This window comes from Chelonia mydas, chromosome 8, assembly GCF_015237465.2.
Source record: "Chelonia mydas isolate rCheMyd1 chromosome 8, rCheMyd1.pri.v2, whole genome shotgun sequence".
NCBI lineage: Eukaryota > Metazoa > Chordata > Testudines > Cheloniidae > Chelonia > Chelonia mydas.
Window position 1 is genome coordinate 56,531,000 of NC_057854.1, and position 15,835 is coordinate 56,546,834.

Genomic DNA, 15,835 nt, shown 5'->3' on the forward strand with positions numbered 1-15,835 from the left:
GGATGTTACACTTGAGGTGTGCATTGCACGGGACTCAGACACACAGAGTGGCAACCATACCACATGGGGAAAATGCACTGTGGGATGAAGGGAGAGAGGACTAGATTTATAGACTACACAGTCATGGAGTCTATCCATAGTGCAAATTTACTATGTGCCTAGCTGCTTTCAGGAGCTGAGCAGTATGCCAGGCTAAGCCTGAAGCAAGGGTGGTATTTTTCATGGGTTGACTGATTTGCCATATTCAGTGTGGATCTTTTTTAGTCTAGCTAACTGTGACTCTAACCAGTTAGCTGCATGGTAGACAATATTGTGTGGATGGGGGCCTAGGGTTCCCATGTGCATGTGTGTGTGAGGACAGGGTTGCTAGAGGTAGACTGAGTGCTTCCAATAGTAACAGCAGGTGGGCAGCCTCAGAAAGGCAGAGACAGTTTAAACCATGTAGCTTGTAAATCAACAGAAACAGGCCCCCTGGAGTGGGCACTTCATCTAGCCCACTGCAATCTCTGAAGGTAGGTACTGCCAAAAAGGAGCTATCACTAAGGCAGCTGCACTGGAACAGATATCTGTCATCTTTAGAATCTAAGTAGAATAGAACTGAATGTGGCCATGCACTTCTTTCAGGGACAATGGAGGTAAAAGCCCTTTTATAAAAGGAGTGCAAATCTGTGGTGTTGAAGAGTTTGTTCCTTCCAGTCATCATCTTTAAATGTGCAAATGATCTTCCCGTTCATAGACAATCAATTTGGCATGATTCTTTCAAGGCTTTTGACCACTAGACTTACAGAGCTACCATCACAAGTAATTCCTAAATAAGGGCTCTATTATGGAAACGAGCACTAATATGTTAAATCTAAGCTGTGCTATTTCATTCTGAAAGATGAGGGCTGGATAGTGAAGACTTCTGAATAGTGGTCTGATGTATTAAGTATGAAATGACCTGCTTCAGTATACTGGGTTTCCAAAGGGCTGGCTTTTTAGTTTGAAATAAGTCATAAAATAATAACAGGGAAAATGGCCTATGAGAATCTATTAGACTCTCAAGGGAAGTCCTATCTGAGTCATTTTAAAGCTCTTGAGGATAGAGAATGTGGGAAATTGTATTTTGTAGGTGGATGGTGAAAATGATTTAATAGGATGTTTTCCATTTCTCATCTCTGATCGTATGGCCAATGTATTTTTGTGGCTGGGACTGCATTACAGAAAATGGTCTTGTCTGAAAACAATATTACTAAAAAAAAAGAGAGAATATCTCCCCTATCCCTGTGCTTGACATCCACACTCAGCTGTGCTGTTTGCTAACTGTATATTCATGTTGCTGATGAGAAGTTTTATATTGTGTATTTTAAAAGTTCTTGTGGCTGGATTCAAGTGCAGTCGGTAACACATGTCAAAAATCCACAAGGAAAATAAACATATGCCTGATACAGAAAATTGGAGTTGATATCAGCAAGTATGTGATTCAGAGCAAAATATGTTCTATCTACTGGTAAGTGAGGGAACCTGAGGCATCTAACACATAAATAGCAATGTTTGTTTTCACTTCACACACTTGCTCTCATTCCAGACAGTGGGCCTTTTCCTATTATCGCTCAAATCAATGGGAATCATTACCATTTTTTAAATGGGGGGGGGGGGGTAAGATTGGGACCATTGTATTGCCAAACTCACCATGGAATGAACTTTAAGCAAAATATTTCCTTACAAAGGTGTGTGCCAGTAATAGGTTCTAGATGCAATACTCCCAAACATCCCACATAATAGGACTAGACTTTATTTAAAACATTGACCATAGTTATTTTAGTATTGTAAAAGCTGGTTAAAGGTGATCATACAGTGTTTCCCAAAATAAACTGATGTGAGCTTGTAGAAATCAGATCTCCTAATGGCATTTAAAGCAATTAAGATAAATGACATATTAATTCCAAAGAAAAGCTTGCATAAATGTGAATCATGGCATAGAGAATAATTAAATTGTACTTTCAAAAGGTTAGTGCAGCAATTTACTTGTTTTAAAATTGTAATTTAGATAATTGTGCAAAATTCTGTGGTCTGACAAACCATCTATCCACAGCATGTGCCACGTTTTTTATATGAAGCATACTGTGTATGTACTATACAGCATAGAAGATATTAAATATTTTAATTGGCTGGGAATAAATAAATGAAAACAACATTCCCTCTCCCCTTATTCTGTCACCACATCTTCCCCTTCCTGTCCCTTTTTCCTGTGACTTGATCTCCTTATTCATTGCATGATGCTTACGTTCTTTGGATCAATTGAACAGGAGACTGGGTTTATACCTTATTCTCCATGTTCCTTTCAATGACAACATATCAGCAGACATTAGACCAATAGTTCTCAACCTATTTCCACTGTGGGCCGCATATGCAGTTCTCTGTTATGTGGGCCACATCCACATGGCCCTGAGGATGTCACATGGGCCACAGCTGTGTGCTGATTGGGCCCCAAGCGGCCCACAGTTAAGGACCACTGTATTTGACAAACAGCAAAACCTGTTAAAATCCAGAAGCCTGTAGAAGGATGACTTCTGGGTATTATCAGTCCGTAGTTTTCTGAGTTCCAAGGGAGTCCTGCAGATGTAGCTGTCATGCTCAGCAGTCTTATTTCGTGCTATCACGAAGATGCAGCTTTCACTTCAGAAAAAGGCTGATGATAACAAGAATTGTGACGTGGTGGCAGCTTCTGAAAATTAAATTTGAGATGGACAGCATCTCTCTCCTACCCTCGTCCCTAGAAAAGTAACGTGGTGGTTGGTGTGCATGAAGAATCTCTTAAAACGTTAAGTTTCATACTGTAGTGAAGATTAGACGGTGCTTGGTGAACTTTTACTACTATTGGAGATTAGCAAGCTTTAGTATGATAGGCCTAATAGTGTGGAGTTTGTTATTTTAAAGTCTCAGTGATCAAGCTCAGTAGCTATGAAATACTCTTATAGTTTACAGGTCCAATTGAAAAAAAAGTGCTTTTTAGAAGGCTGGTGCTCTATCATCACTCATGACTAGAGCTGCGTGATATATATACACAAATAGTTTATTCATTGAAAAATGCAGTTCCAGTCAACCCCAAACTGCACAAATTTAACCCAATAGTTTTTGGCTGAAGAAAAGTTTTTCAGGGTCAGCTTTTTGGTGCGGGTGTGTTCCTTCCTGTTCTTTAAGATCAATGATTAGGAGACTTGTCTGGGATGTGGGAGGTCCTGGTTTGAATCCCCATTCTGAAGCAGAGGCTTAACTAAGCTTTCCTCTTATGGAGGTAAGTGCCTAAATGCCAGGCTATACTGAGTGGGCTACTCTTAATCTCTGCTGTTGAAGCTGTTTCACTTTGTAAAGCTATTTAAATATGCACTGATTCTATAGCCAGGTGATTAAGGCACTCATCTGGGAGGTAGGTGACATGGATTCAAATCCCTTCTCTGAATCTGGCAGAGACAAGATTTGAATCCACATCCCTGGGGAGTGCCTTAGTCACCAGGCTGTAGAGTCATGCTTTGTCTCTCTCTAGCTTAGTGATTAGGAGCACACCTGCAGAGGGGAGGTCTGAGCTCAAGTTTCTGTCACAGAATGGCGATTTTAATGTCTCTCTGAAATTCCAGGCAAGTAAGGTTTACTAGTCCAAAGATCGATTTTACAACTTGCCAACAAATTCTGAACATTTTGAGAACTAAATGGTTTTTCCTGATTTTTTTTTTTCAGCATGTTGCCTAAACTGAACTATCATAATTCATCCAGCTCTGCTCATGACCTTACTTTCAGCCAGTTGGTTGCAGTCTCAGATATTCATCTTGGCTTTAACACTTGGCTTCACTTATGAAGAATGGACTATGTGCATTAGCCACTACATGTTTCTTTTTATTTCTGTTGAGGGTCCTAAAAGAATGTGATCCTAAGAGGGTCAGTGCCTACCTACGAGTCTAATTGTCATCATATAAAAAAACTAAAATAGTTATTTTGGACCTGATCCTGTGAGGTGTAGCCTATTTCTCTGGCACTACTGGTGCAAATCAACCCTAATACTCATAATCCCAGTGTAGGGGGCACTTCTGGCAACACTGGGCTTGTGCAATGCCTCTTAGGATATGTCTACACTATGAAATTAGGTCGAATTTGTAGAAGTCAGTTTTGTAGAAAGCGTTTTTATACAGTCGATTGTGTCCCCCCCCCCCACAAATGCTCTAAGCGCATTTAGTCGGCGGAGTGCATCCTCAGTACCGAGGCAACCATCGACTTCTGGAGTGTTGCACTGTGGGTAGCTATCCCACAGTCTCTGCCGCCCATTTGAATTCTGGGTAGAAATCCCAATGCCTGATGGGGCAAAAACATTGTCATGGGTGGTTCTGGGTACATATGGTCAGGCCCCCCCTTCCCTCCTCCCTCCATGAAAGCAATGGCAGACAATCATTTTGCGCCTTTTTTTCCTGGGTTACCCATGCAGACGCTCTACCACGGAAAGGATGGAGCCCGCTCAGCTCACCGACACCATATGTCTCCTGGGTGCTGGCAGACCCGGTGCTGCATTGCTACACAGCAGCAGCTCATTGTCTTTTGGCAGCAGACGGGTGCAGTATGACTGGTAGCCGTCGTTGCCGTACTCCTGGGTGCTCTTTTAGCCGACCTCGGCTAGGTCAGTCAGGGGTGCCTGGGAAGACATGGGAGTGACTCAGCCAGGTTATTTCCCTTTTTAAGTTTCATCTCATGGAGATTCAGTCCTGCCGGCAGTCGTACTACATCGACTTCTGGTGAGTAGCCAGGAGACGACAATGGCCAGCAGTCATACTGCACCGTCTCCTGCCAGCAAGATGTATAAAGATAGATGAAGTGGATCAAAACAAGAAATAGACCAGATTTGTTTTGTATTCATTTGTATTCATTTTCTCCCCCCTCCCTCCCTCCGTGAAATCAACAGCCTGCTAAACCCAGGGTTTTGAGTTCTATCCTTGAGGGAGCCATTCTGTTTCTCCTTGATGCAAAGCAACCCGCTTTGTTGATTTCAATTCCCTGTAAGCCATGTTGTTAGTCGCCCCTCCCTCCGTCAGAGCAACGGCAGACAACCATTTCGCGCCTTTTTTCAGCACAGACGCCATAGCACTGGAAACATGGAGCCTGCTCAGGTCACCACGGCAATTATGAGCACTATAAACACCGCACGCATTATCCAGCAAGATATGCAGAACTATAACCTGCAAGAAAAGCGAAACCAGGTGAGGAGGGGGCGACTGCAGCGTGGTGAAGAGAGTGATGAGGACATGGACATAGACTTCTCACAAAGTACGGGCCCCTGCAATGTGCACATCATGGTGTCAGTTGGGAAGTTTCATGGCGTGGAACGCCGATTCTGGGCCCGGGAAACAAGTGCAGACTGGTGGGACCGCATAGTGTTGCAAGTCTGGGAGGATTCCCAGTGGCTGCGAAACTTTTGCATGCATCAGGGCACTTTCATGGAACTTTGTGACTTGCTTTCCCCTGCCCTGAAGCGCAAGAATACCAAGATGAGAGCAGCCCTCACAGTTGAGAAGCGAGTGGCGATAGCCCTGTGGAAGCTTGCAACGCCAGACAGCTAACGGTCAGTTGGGAATCAATTTGGAGTGGGCAAATCTACTGTGGGGGCTGCTGTGATGTAAGTAGCCAATGCAATCACTGAGCTGCTGATATCAAGGGTAGTGACTCTGGGAAAGGTGCAGGTCATAGTAGATGGCTTTGCTGCAATGGGATTCCCTAACTATGGTGCTGCAAGCATTGGTGGATCACAAGGGACGTTTCACCAACATCAATGAGGGATGGCCAGGAAAGGTACATGACGCTCGCATCTTCAGGAACTCTGGTCTGTTTCAACAGCTGCAGCAAGGGACTTACTTTCCAGACCAGAAAATAACTGTTGGGGATGTTGAAATGCCTATAGTTATCCTTGGGGACCCAGCCTACCCCTTACTGCCATGGCTCATGAAGCCGTACACAGGCAGCCTGGACAGTAGTCAGGAGCTGTTCAACTATAGGCCGAGCAAGTGCAGAATGGTGGTAAAATGAGCATTTGGGCGTTTAAAAGCATGTTGGTGCAGTTTACTGAGTCGTTTAGACCTCAGCGAAACCAATATTCCCATTGATATTACTGCTTGCTGTGCTCTCCACAATATCTGTGAGAGTAAGGGGGAAGATGTTTATGGTGGGGTGGGAGGTTGAGGCAAATCGCCTGGCCGCTGATTACGCGCAGCCAGACACCAGGGCGGTTAGAGTACAGGAGGGCACGGAGCGCATCAGCGAAGCTTTGAAAACCAGTTTCAGGAATGGCCAGGCTACGGTGTGAAAATTCTGTTTTTCTCCTTGATGGAAACCCCGCCCCCCTTGGTTCACTCTACTTCCCTGTAAGCTAAGCACCCTCCCCTCCCACCTTCGATCACCACTTGCAGAGGCAATAAAGTCATTGTTTCTTCACATTCATGCATTCTTTATTAATTCATCACACAAATAGGGGGATAAATACCAAGGTAGCCCAGGAGGGGTTGTGGAGGAGGGAAGGACAAGGCCACGCAGCACTTTAAAACTTATTGAATGGTAGCCTTCTGTTGCTTGGGCAATCCTCTGGGGAGGAGTGGCTAGTGGCTGGAGGCCCCCCCACTGCGTTCTTGGGTGTCTGGGTGAGGAGGCTATGGAACTTGGGGAGGAGGGTGGTTGGTTACACAGGGGCTGTACCAGCGGTCTGTGGTCCTGCTGCCTTTCCTGCAGCTCAACCATACGCTGGAGCATATGAGTTTGATCCTCCAGCAGCCTAAGCATTGACTCCTGCCTTCTTTCAGCAAGCTGATGCCACCAGAAACAGACTTTTCCTACCATCTTCAACCCGCCACCTCTCTTCTCAGTCATATTGTGTTTTCTTGCACTCTGAGATTGTCTGCCTCCACATATTTTGCTGTGCTCTGTCAGTGTGGGAGGACAGCATGAGGTCAGAGAACATTTCATCGTGAGTGCTTTTTTTTTTTTTTGCCTTCCAGTCTTTGCTAGCCTCTGGGAAGGAGAAACATATGCAGCTGGGGGAGGGGAAAAAAGGGAGAGTGGTAGTTAAAAAGACACATTTTATAGAAAAATGGGTACACTCTTTCACAGTAAACCTTGCTGTTAACATAACATTACATAGCACATGTGCTTTCATTACAAGGTTGCATTTTGCCTTTTATTGAGGGTAAGCCGGCTTGGTGTGAGAGATCACTCATGCAGTGCTGGGCAACAGAATTCGACTTGCAGGCAGCCATGGTAAGCCACAGTCTTTTGGCTTTTTTAAACTTCATAACATGTGGCAATGGTTTCAAACAGCAGCGCCCTCATTTCCCATATGAAGTAGCTGTTGGGTTGGCCATTTAAAATGGGTTGGCAATTTAAAAGGAGGGGCTGCGGTTTCCGGGTTAACGTACAGCAGAAACCCAGCTAACCTCCCTGCCCCCGACACACCCCACCAATTCTCTGGGATGATGGCTTCACCCCTCCCACCACCACATGGCTAACAGCGGGGAAGATTTCTGTTCAGCCACAGGCAAACAGCCCAGCAGGAACAGGCACCTCTGAATGTCCACTTACTAAAACCACCCTATTCCAATCAGGTGACCATGAATGATATCACTCCTGAGGGTAATACAGAAAGATAAAGAATGGATGTTGTTAGAATGCCAGCAAACACCGGCATTGTTTGAATGCTAGCAATTCAGCAGAACAAAGCTTTGTCCCTGGACGATTTCTGCTCCATCCCCAGACACGTTAACAGACTTTTCCAGTAGCTGTACTGGCCACGAATGCCAGGGCAAATTAATCATTAAACACGCTTGCTTTTAAACCATGTATAATATTTACAAAGGTACACTCACCAGAGGTCCCTTCTCCACCTTCAGGGTCCGGGAGCCCGCCTTGGGTGGGTTCGGGGGGTACTGGCTCCAGGTCCAAGGTGATAAACAGATCCTGGCTGTTGGGGAAAGCGGTTTCTCCGCTTCCTTGCTGTGAGCTATCTACAACAACCTCCTCCTCATCATCTTCCTCGCCCCCAAAACCTACTTCCATGTTGCCTCCCACTCCTTGGATGGAGTCAAAGCACGGGGTTGGGGTAGTGGTGGCTGCACCCCCTAGAATGGTATGCAGTTCATCATAGAAGCAGCATGTCTGGGGCTCTGAACCGGAGCAGCTGTTTGCCTCTCTGGTTTTTTGGTAGGCTTGCCTGAGCTCCTTAATTTTCACGTGGCACTGCTGCGGGTCCCTGTTATAGCCTCTGTCCTTCATGCCATTGGAGATTTTTTCAAATATTTTGGCATTTCTTCTTTTCGAATGGAGTTCTGACAGCACGGATTCGTCTCCCCATAAGCAATCAGATCCCGTACCTCCCGTTCGGTCCATGTTGGAGCTCTTCGGCGATTCTGGGACTGCATGGTTTCCTGTACTGATGGGCTCTGCATGGTGACCTGTGCAGGTGACCTCGCCACGCTGGCCAAACAGGAAATGAGATTCAAAAGTTTGTGGGCCTTTTCCTGTCTACCTGGCCAGTGCATCTGAGTTGAGTGCTCTCCAGCAGTCACAACTGAGCACTCTGGGATTGCTCCTGGAGGCCAATACCATTGATTTGTGTCTACTCATCAGAGGTGGAGTAAATAAATCAATTTTAAGAGCCCTTTAATTTTAAAAAAAAAAAAAAAAAAAAAAGGCCTTCGTTGTGTGGACGTGTGCAGGGTTAAATAGAGGTAATGCTGCTAAATTCGACCCAAACTCATAGTGTAGACCAGGCCTTACACTGTTCTCCTGCTGGCAGCTGGTATAGGAACCATGGCTAGTGAAAAGGGGTGTGACCAAGTCCTTCCTGGGCCCTGTGATCTGCAGCTGCTGTACTGGCCCTTTGGGGCTCTTTGCAGATGGCAGAAGTCAAAGTGGCTCTCAAGCATCTCTAATTTACATGAGGGAACTGGCCAAGCACGTAGCTTGCCAGGATATAGGGTGTGGATTGGTGGCTTAAAGCTATCTTTGCACACCTCATCCTCTGCATTATGATCTCCTGCCACAGTGGACAGGGCAGAGGCTCTTCTGTGCCCAAGAGATCTCTAAGTTGCTCTTACCTGTGCTTGGGGACTAGCTCAACACACAGCAGCCACAGGATCAGGGAATCCCCAGGAATGTCGTAGAGCCATGTCCTCAGCTGCATTTGAGAGGAGGGAGCTCAAAATGTCCTGAGTCCTCCATCCTTCAAACACAAGGACTTCTCCTCCCCACCCCAAAAATGTTGAATGTGATGCATTGTTGGACCTAGTTAATTAGAAGGCAGGAGCTAATTCTCATCTTGTTGCATAGGTTTTATACTGGTGTAACTGCAGTGATTTCAATTTACTCCACTGTAAGTGAGTTGAGAATCTGGCTGAGAGACCCAAATAAAAGCAAAGTTCAAATCCTTGAGTGAAAGTAAAACTTTTAAAAATAGATGAGCAAAGAAGAGGGAAAGTTTCAAAATCCCTATGTGCCTCTCTCTTGAAAAGTTTTTGTCTTATAACTTTTTCAGGCCAATAAGAATAGCAGTAAAGCTTTAAGTTGAAGTGACCAGCATTGTGATATTTACCCCTTAAAAAAATCTCTTGTAAATATCGAACAGTTTCTGAAATTAGCCAGCACATTCATTTCAACATCTTCCTATGCAGTTGATATCACCCAGCAGGAGGTATTAAGCTATTTCAATATAATTTACAAGTTTTTATAAACTTGTAAAAATATGGATTACAATGCTTCCTTTCAGCATAATGATTTTATAGAAGATTTTAATTGGCTCTCAAGATACCTCCGTGACATCCATGGCCTTTCAGTTGTTCATGCAAACATGATCTGTGCATTACTTTAGAGCCTTATTCAAATTAAGCAAAATGAAATTTCAGCAATTCATCTCACTTCTGAAATTCACTGTTTAATGTCTAGTGGGATGGAATACTTAATGTCTTAATGGTGTGAGAAGTATTTGGATAAATTATGCATGTATTAAATCTTGCTGGGAAATAGCAAAAATGCAATTCAAGTATTTGGGAAGAAAATATGAATATTTCTGTGAATTAACTGTAAAGAGTTTGCTTGCTTTTTAAAGGATTTATAAGTTAGATTTTGAATAGGGATCCCAATTTTCTGCACATACTAGGGGTTGGAGGTAAGTTAATAGAAACAGTGTTAAGGTAAATGTTCCCCGCTAAAAAGGTAAAACTTTTAGATATGTCTTTCAAAGACAGTTCTGCATCCTGGGGTGCCCGGAATTTAGATTGCCGATCCCAATAGTGATCATAATGCACTACTGTAATGGCGACTGTGTATGTGCACAACTGTCCTCTGCTGCATGGCTGAAGAACTACTACACTATGTCCTAGGCCCTATAGTAATGAACTGGCGCGCGCGCGTGTGTGTGTGTGTGTGTGCGCGCGCGCGTGCATGCATACCATAGTCTTCTAATAGATACAATCACAAGTGCCCAACCATGTGTCATAGGAATTAGTAGAGATTCTTCTTTAGCACAAGTGATACTAGCCAGGAGGATTAGTAGTAGAGGAGGATTCGAATAGTGGCCTAATCTTTGTGGTCCTGTGCCCTCTCTCACCACTTGCTTAGCCCTACCACAAGTCCTGGAGGAGCTCACAGGGGTGAATTATGGAGATCCCAGAGCCAGGGTGAACCTTTCCCAAACAAGCCAGCATTTGCTAAGACAAGGTTTCAGAGGGTAGGTCAGGGCTTTTTAATCTTTTTAAGCCAAAAAGAGTCTGCACAGGCCCCTGACATCGTCATTCCCTGAAACCTAGACTCTGGACTGCTCCTTATTCCCCCTTATTCCCCTCTACCCCCCATGTGCTGAATTGCCATTACTTGTTGGTCCCCTGCATCCCAGCCTTTAGCCGCCCAACACCACTCTTCCTGCCCAGTGCCGCCCTCCTCCTCCCCCTGCACTCATTCCCCCCCCGTTCCACCCAAAACTGTCCCCAGGAAAAATATATACATGATACTGAGCTTTTGTAATCTAAGTAAAATAAACCTGTGAACAAATCAGTACCAAAAAATGGACATGGATCAAACAGGACATATGCCAATTGGTATCATGGCCTTTTTGCTTGAATGCTGTAGCCCTTTACACCACCCTTCATCTGCTTTTCTTTCTGTCTCTTTTTAAATTCTAAAATGTTTCACACAGGCTTGGTTTCCCTTTATGTATGTACAGTACCTCATCCGATGGGGTTCCAATCCTGATTAGGCCTTGGGTAGGAGTAATAATAATAAAGTCAGCAAAGTTGAACTGGAAATAAGATGCTAAACTAGGAGGGTAATTTAATGATTGGAACTACTTACCAAGAAAGTGGTACATTCTCTGTCACACAGAGTCTCTAAAGCACAATTGGATGTCTTTGTAAAAGATCTAGTTCAACCAAGTTACTGGGTGTTAGGAATAACTGGCTGCTTTCTCCCAAGTCAGCTGAGGTTCTATGGCCTGTATTGTGCAGCCGATCAGACTAGATCACAACAGTCCCTTCTGACCTTAAAAATCTATGGGAGATTCTCATTTATACTCAGGCCCTTTTGTACTGCACTGACAGTGTGCAGAGCCTAAAAGTGTATGCAACTGTCACTTTTGCCCACTTTATGGCTGCCTCACATTGCCGGAGTGGTATAGAATGAGTCTCAGGCCCTGTGAATCTAACTATGAAAAATAACAGCTCTTACACTCGCATTTTCAAAGAAGGCCTAGGGGAATTAAGCGTCCAACTCTTGTTAAAAGTCAACTGAGAAATGTGTATCTGACTCTCTGTGGGCCCTTTTAAAAAAAGACTCCCTTACGTTTTTATGCAGTCATAAATCTGTGGGTACCTAGGAGTTCAGTTTTCTCTGTGCTGGGACTGAACCCAAATCCTCCCTTTCCAGTCACTGCAGGCACTATCCTGTACCTATCTTCTAATGTAATGAAAAACACTTCCCTCTCTAGCTGGTGGAGCCAAGCTAGTGCAGACCTGTATATTGCACAGCTATGGTTCAGTGGCCCCTTTGCTTTCTAAGTTTAATTGCTTTCTCCAGATGTAATTTTTCTTTTCTTTTTGTTTTTTTTGTTTAGATTTTAAAACAACTCCACTGCCCACTTTCTCCCAAGTCAGAAATAGAAAACTAAAGTGCTCAGCATAAACCAGGCTCCAGGTGCCATTAGTAGTTGCGTCAATTGCATCTGTTGATTTTTAGTGCTAAGGTCTTGATGCCAAACAAACAATTAATAGACACAATTAAATCAGACAACTACAATCAACAAAGGAGGCAAGTTGATTAATAGCTGTAAGCAATATAGGCACTTTGAAGAGATGGCATATAATATTTATGGTTTAGCTTCTTGCTGTAATTTCAGTAACTGATGGTTGGGAGAGAGAACCAGGTTACACATCATATATTATAAATTAATGATTGATTTTATCTGGCAGACACGCATCTGAAAAGATTATTATCTAGGCCTGTAAAGAGATGGATAAAATAATGGTACAATTAAATTTTGATGGAATAAAGCATGTCCTCCTGGTCTTCCTGTTTGTTTTATTTTATTGGCTGGAGGGTGGATGCGATTAATTGCCTCTGTGTCTTTAATTCAGTCTGCAGGTGCTTTCTGTGACACACATCAAATTTTATGGGCCTTATCCTGCTGTCATTCACATGACATAATTCATTTTTGCCACCCAATGTATGTGGCTGAGAAGGTTTGGCAGTCTAGGTGAGTAAAGGAAAAAGACAACGTATTTCACAGACAGCACATTTAGATTCAGGATTAACAGTCACTTTATAATCCCATTACATGTCTTAGAATGATTGTAATTAATCTAATATCTCTTAGGGCCCTTTAAGAGAGTTGGGGTTAGCCCCATCTCTGATTAGCTGTCTCCCTGGTGAAGTGTTTGAGGCCAGGGATTGGGTGGTAGGACCACATGATCTGCAGCCTTAAATAGCAGGGCAACAGTCCTATCAGTTGAGAAGGATACTTACAAGTGGCTAGTCACTTGCTGGGGGTAGGGCGAGGGGTAGGGAAAGGGAAGGACTTGACTCATCTGTTGAATGGTTTTGTTTTAAAGAAATAAATTCAACATGGAAGAAAAGGGAGTGAAATCTTGGTGCTGCTGGGAATGTTATATGATGCATTGGCTGGTGAGTTGGCCTAAAGACACAGTTATTCTCTCATATGTTATGTTGTTTTTAGTAAACCTGTAGGTATTCAATGGTAAATTGACAGCATTGCATAAGAAGTTGGTTGACTGAAATCTAAGAATGAAATGGCCAACAGCCAAAGTTAAGAGGTTTAGTTCTTCAACGCTACACTGTAGGAGCCACTTTCTTCCTGATTCCAGCTGGTTACCAGGGGAGGACCTGAAATCTGAAAAGTGGCAGTCAACTATTAATCTTCTAATCCACTAGATTATGTTAGTACCTACACTAAATAAAACAACTGCATAACATAATATTTAAGGTAGAATGATGATGATTTTATGGGATATAAAAATGGAGAATTTGGGGCCCAATCCGGCGTGCTTTTTATGCAAAACTCCCATTAACATCAAATCTATTGATTATTTGTGTTTGCCCCCAGTATTCAAAGTTCAGCCTTAACACAATGTGGTGCAAAGTAGCATTATAAACCGTCACCTTTCAAGAGATTTCTCTCTATATATATCTTAATGAACAAATTTGACCTTCTTTGGAAGACCTTTATATTACAAACTTGAGCAACCAAATACCATTCCAAATTTGTAAAGAACACTATACCTTTTCTATAATCTCATAAACAGGGGTTTACAAATGTTTATAGGCTTTGTCCTTATTATTGTCCTTTTGACTTGAGGCTTATACTTTTCCAAACATGAATCAATCCCAGGATTATTAAAGTGCAGTTTTCTTTTGTAAATATTGTCAACTATATTTGTTTAAGAGAGCGTATAGCATAAATTAAAAAAAAATACTCCGAGTATCGTTCCAAGATGGATAAATAAAACATCTTTTCAGATTTTGAAAAGATAAATTGTTGAAGGAGCTTTCTATATTGTTCAAAACCTGCTCCATTTATTATCCATTTTCTCCCCAGAATATGAACAACTGCTTGGTTAAAAAGTCCATGCAACCTTCTGGCTTTAAATATACTCTTCAGTTTTATTTTTAAAGATATATATTTACTTTTGTATGTCAATTAAGTGTCTGTTCCATTTAGCTCTGTGTGAAAGGGAGTTTGAGTTCTGCTGGTGATCAGGGTAAATTACTTTTTAAAAAATTATTGTTCTGTGTGGCAGGGATGCTAATTGTCACAGGCATCCCTCTTTACTGAATAAATCAAAAAAATATAAATACAAAGGTTTCTGAAAAATAACCTAAAGTTAGTAAACATCCCTAGAGGGAAAGGAAGAGACTATTCTGTTGTAATGAGTCTCTTGCTTTCTTTTGAATGCTGTTATATCTTTCAGTGCTAAGTCTTTTTTTCTTTTGTACCTCTTCAGGATTAATTTTAACCTCCATTCTTTGCATTATGGACCTAATCAAGTCCTCTTTGGGATGGAAGAAGTTTTGCTTTGGTTTCTCAATTACAAAAGGACAGCAGCTAGGGATGGGGTAAGAGCAAATAAGAACCAACTCAAACTCAATGTACTGAAATGAAACAAGCTTTTCTTGGAAATCAGACTGTGCAGGGACTTCAGGATCTGCCTATTGATTGCACGATCTATCTGTCATATAGAATAAAATAGCTGTTTAAATATATCCATGCTAGTAAGGATCATTTTTCACTGTCAAGCGCGATTTGACCACCTAAACAAAGTTCCTAGGTAAAAGAAGAGGAATATCTGAGGAATACCTGCTTCAGGCATGGCAAAAGGTCCCTCCTTATTATGGACACCCTTACTTACAATGAGGAGTACCTTATTCAACAAGTTTCACTGAAATCAAGGTCAATAAGGGTGTCAGGATTGGGCACCATGCCTTTGATTATGCTGCTCTGTTGCTGAAGGGTGGGAATTTTGGGCTTCAGTGTTGGCAGGTGAATGCTTAATAGCTGCACATAACCATCCTGCTCGAAAAGCTATCGATTGCAATGAATATCAGTTAGTCTGAGAGATCAAGTTCTGAAATACAGTAACTATTGTGCTTGACATATTAGCTTTCTGAGAGACACTAATCATGGTGCTTGCTGAGCAAAATCATCTGGGTTAATAATGGCTCCTGATTTACTAGTTTGTTAATAGTCTGACATTGCAACAGATATGTTTGGCCTTGAAATTGTTCAGACTTTTTGAACCTTTGGCATTGTAGCTGTAACAGTAAATCTACAGCTACATGAGCACCTGAAATGAACAGAAGAATACAAATAGTGTTTAAACAAGATAGGATTGAAAGGCATGATATGTGGTGATAGGCGACAAATCTTGTTTTCCTTTATTTGATCATGTTTGATGTTTGCAGCTAGAAAGTGTGTGAGATCACATTTCTAATACAGACTAAGACTACTTTTTACTCTGTCTTATTTGCTTCTTTTAATTTTTTGTGTTCCTAACCCTGCAGATCCAGGAGGAAAAACCAGCAACTGTGAAATACAAAATCTCTTTAAGCTTACTAAGCTCTTGAGTTTCTTGTAGTCCCTGGCACACATTGCATCCATTCCTTTTTAGCTATACTCACATTAAAACATTTTCCTCCATAATCCCCATTCTCCTCAATAGTGGCAGTATTTTTATCAATAGTGTCTCCTTAGGTAATTTTCTGTTTGTTTTTTGTTGTTGTTGTTGTTTTTTTTTTATTATTATTATTATTCTTGCCTGCATCACCACCT

General features: G+C 42.5%; 1 long non-coding RNA gene across 2 annotated transcripts in view; it reads left to right on the forward strand.

The window, feature by feature from the left end:
* Positions 1-15,604, forward strand: part of LOC122461487 — a 92,917-nt gene extending 77,313 nt beyond the window's left edge. For both annotated transcript variants that reach the window (XR_006283414.1, XR_006283413.1), the window contains exons 2-4: positions 12,627-12,745; positions 13,101-13,173; positions 14,511-15,604. This is a non-coding gene — a long non-coding RNA (uncharacterized LOC122461487). The remainder of the gene's footprint in view (positions 1-12,626; positions 12,746-13,100; positions 13,174-14,510) is intronic.
* The last annotated feature ends 231 nt before the right edge of the window (positions 15,605-15,835 follow it).